Here is a 4,733-nt window from a genome sequence, read left to right on the forward strand (position 1 = left end):
ACCACTCAACCTGGCCTGTTTGATAGGGTCTCGTGTTAGCCAAAGACTGTAGGTATTGTCGTTGGTGCCTTTTTATATTTTATTTTTTTTTTAAAGGTTAAATTTGGGGGAAATGCTTGCATCCAGGAAATCTTTCTTTTCCCTCCGGTAAGTTGCAGATCTTATTCCTTATGTATCAGGATCCCAGTGACCAAGGCTAACGAACAGCTAAAGCATTCAAACATCCACTTTAATGTATTAATGAAGGGAATATATTATCCTGCCCTTATAATGTGTATTGTAGTATTTCTCTGTTTTATTACTGTGTAGAAGGCTGAAGTTTATAATGATATATAATAATATAATCTATCCCAGGGCCCAGGAGTTTATAATATATAAACTGCATAAAATTTAACTAAAATATCTTTAAATCAGGATTCCTCATTAAAAAAAAATATGTGGAACTGCTCAGCTATTACCTGAAATTAACGCCTTTGTTTCATCCACGTCAGCTAATTTAATTTAATAACGATTGTTACAATTGTTATCTCCTAATCAACACGTATCACTTAACGGTATTTACTATGACAGATTCTCTTCATTTGTGTTATACTTGCATTGCATTTGTGTTGGATCACTGAATGAGGCAAAGGCAAGGGGCTTTTTAAATGTCCTGGTGCGAGTGTAGCTATTACCATACAGCCCTCAGGCTCACTTTCAGGATCTGTTTTGATCTTCAGCAAAACAAGTCTGAGCTCTTTATATCATCTTGTCAGCCAAGGATCCATTCACACTGCAGCGACTACTGTTTGACTTTGCCAATTGATTCATCAACTTATTTTCTGATTGCTTTGCTGACAGCTTCCCAGATTATCTGACTGATAGCTCTACCTCTTGCCTTGAGGTCAAACTGTGTGATGTGTCTGCTCAGACAAGAGGGCTGTTTTAAGAAGCTGCTCTGGGTGCTTAAGGTAACCTTCACACACTCTGCTGCTGGTCAGTCAATACTTGAGCATGCTGCACACAGAGGTATAAAATATTAATTAGAGTACAATGCTGGAAATTGAAAACAGACTTCATGATTTATAATGCTACTTGATTTGCCGAGTGGAATCGTTTCCCTGATTCATTTCCATTTCCAGAGCCGACGCGTTGAGGGTCAGGCCTTGTGATAACTGGAGCTCTGAAGGAGGATGTTGCCATCTGCTGGACGTCACTGTGAATGACTGTAAACACTGAGGCGCTCACAAACTAGTGCACTGATATCTACTATATGCTTAAACACGTAAAATAAAAATAATTATCTTATACTGCCCTAGACTGCAAAATGAACACTCGTGAAATCCTCCTTCTTTTTTTTTACATTCCTGCCACTGCTGGCATCTCCCGGTAATAGAGTTCTGTCTATTCCCATTAATATTTATATGTACTAGTTAGATGACACAGTTCATGTTAACAAAGCATGCTGACTGCTTCAGTTATCACTATAACAACAGTGCTATTCCTGAACATTAAAGGATGACCCAGTTCCGCGCGAGGAGACTGTTCTCTTCCATCTTACGCTGAATTAATAACAGCTGACAGATTTGAGCGTCCAGTGTTTGGATGTTGGTCTAATTGTCACCGTCTGAATAATTAGGACAGTATTTGGACAACTGATACCACCCCCCCTTTTTTTTTTCACCCCGCAAATGTAAAAAAAAAAAAAAAAAAAAACAACAAAAAAACGCTGCTGTTCACCAAGTGCGGCAGTGATGACTCTGGTCTTTGCACGCTTTGAAATAGACAACTTTACCAGATGTAAAGCTGGTAGAGGTCGAGTTATTTTAATGAGATTCATGATCAAAGTTGACACGCTTTTGATATTTTTCATTGGTCATAAGAACACATTGGTGTGTGTGAGGATTCACTGTGTCATCCATCATTATCCTCCTTCTTTGGATGTAGACTGTCTGGTTCCTCCTGAATCTTAAATTAATGCCCACTGATTTGACGTTCTCATGTTATATAATTGTGAAGGTTTAGTATTGTTGTTGTTGTTACAGCACCTCCCGGAGGCCAAACAATTGCTCACCCCTTTAAGGAGGCAAGGATGTGCAGCAGGCCTCAGATGTTAATGAAGTTCATTCTGATTCAGATTGGTCTGGATTTGGAAATCCCATATTTCCTTACCCAGGATCAGGTAATCAAATTGCATAACTCTTTTTTTTTTTTTTGTCCTTTTAACCGGATCACCCTGACAGAGATGCAAACTTTTCGAGACTGCCAAATCCAGATTAACAGTGCACTAAATGGGAATACATATCACGATGTTATTTACAAGACCCTCATGACACCCAATAAAAACAAATAAATACAACGAAATGTTCATTATTACATCACTACCAGCCCGGGCTCAATGTCTCTCTCTGTGGTGGTGGTGGTGGTTATGATGGACCTGAGCCTGTTGAAGACGGAGACCAACCTCCAGTCTTACATTCTCTCAGAACGAGGAGCTAACTGGAGAAGAAACAAAAGATCTTTGCCGGTTGTGTCATTGTAAGTGATATACAGTAAATGTGTTTTTGCAGGTTTTGCTCCTTGTGGAATGCTCTCATCTTAGCACTGTGACTCCTTTATGAAGCGTCTCAAAACGTATTTGATTCACAAAGGCTTTTGTTTAGCCGTGTAAATAGATGGTCCTATTACACTGATATTTTATTTTATTGACTTTTCTTTGCTGTGATATTACCTATTGTAACCCTTTAGAAGGCACTTATAGAAATGCTTGGAAATTCTAAACTTCAACCCTAAAGTGTAGGGCATAAGAAGACTTTTTCATGTTTGCAACATTTTTCAATGTGTTTAATTTTCGTATAGAAAATCACAATCAGCGGAATTATCATTGTCGATTGAACGATTCTCATAATGCTGGTATAATGCTGTTATCCTAACCCAGTCTCAGGTATGTGAAATGTCAGTCAACCATGTAGAAACACTGGTATGACTGTTATTATTAGGCGTGTGTTTGTTTGTCCCTTTTTAAATGGACCTTGAGTCCAATTAATAAAGTCTATCTGTATCACATTATCACATTAGACAACATTAGGCCACTTCCTCACGGTACCTAATAAATCAGCGTTCATGCAGAGGTGGACGTAGCAGACCACATTTGACTGTGATTTGACCGGAGAATGTTTCCTTGATCTTCTTTGATTGACTGAATGAAAGCCACATACTTCTCAACCTCACTGAGAGGCACAGGGATGCAATTTAAAATGTGTAGTGAGGTAATAATATATGGCTTCTCGCCCCATCAAGAGTTTAACAAATCAAATCAAACTTTATTTATATAGCACTTCTCATGCAAAGACAATGCATCCCACATGTGTGTGTGCGTCACACAACCCACACCCTCCATATATACACATACAGACACATAAGTACATACATGTGTACGCACACACACACACACACACACGCTCACACCCATGTACACACTAAAAGTTGGTAATGAGACATGGCAGGGCACTGAGCCTTGAGACAAGGAGGATGCTACCTTCTGGGGAGGCCTGTCCACGCCGATGGGAGCCCCAGACTCTTGAACATAGCGGTGCAGGATCAAAGATCACCCTGACCCTTGCAGAAATGCAGGTCCATCACCTAAGTGCAGAGCGTCCTACCACCTAGGCTGAAGGGACCCAATGGACGGCACCACAAAGGGCAGACAGGAACAGCCCCGAACGTGGCAGGACCCCACGTTCATTCCTGATGAAATATTGTTTTAAAATGAGAAATTTCTGTGTGTTGACTATAGTGCACTGGTGTGAGAAACTCTTAATAAACACAATAAAGGGTCAAACAAGGGGTCAGTACAATTAATGTTACATGATTGAAACATATATGTTCAATTACATTTCAGTCCCAGGACTCTGCTACTTTGTGCTAGAAATACTAATTGTTTCAATATTGATGTAAACCTATTGTGTCTACTATGTAAAATGTTGTAAGATGTTGATCTGTTGACACAAAGAGCATGAAGAGCAAATTACTAATATTACTTATTATTACTCTTAATATAAATTACAGCATAAGAGCAATTTTAGATATAAATTTATGATCATAATTTAATCAGAAATCATTGTCAGAATCATCGCTTCTGTGTTTTTCGAGACTGAACTGTATGTTTTTTTCTAATATTACTGCAGAAATCATTTACCTTGAAATTCTGTTCTCTGGAAAGTGAATACAAACGAAAAACCACGTATGCCTTTAGAATAAACTACAGACAACACCTGCAAAGTTTACACAAATTGTTTGAAAGTATATTGAGGTCATTATTTCCTTTCCTTTATCTAAATAAATAAATAAATATTGCAGCACAGTTATCATCAGGGGCAATATTAGGCGAAAGATTATTACAAATATAATATCAGAAAAACTGATAATTTTGTTGTGGTATCTTAATTTTTTTCCCCCCAGAGCTGTATAAGATATTGACTTAGACAGACTTTAACGATCCACAAGGGAAATTACTTTGTCACCGTAGCTTCATTGCACTCATAAAAAACACAAGAAAGATATGTTGTTGTTTTTTTTATAATAATCACTATTAGTAGTTGTAGTATCGATATTATTTTTTATAAATGTCATTTTTATTACTAATGTTGCTCATTTTGAGTGTGATTCGTGACGTAAATGCAGCTCACAGACATGAGTAATCGATCCCTGCTGTCAGGCGGGGTCGAGCAGTGTTTTCATGCCTGCTGCTGAGT

This window comes from Mugil cephalus, chromosome 15 (genome assembly GCF_022458985.1).
Source record: "Mugil cephalus isolate CIBA_MC_2020 chromosome 15, CIBA_Mcephalus_1.1, whole genome shotgun sequence".
NCBI classification, from domain to species: domain Eukaryota; kingdom Metazoa; phylum Chordata; class Actinopteri; order Mugiliformes; family Mugilidae; genus Mugil; species Mugil cephalus.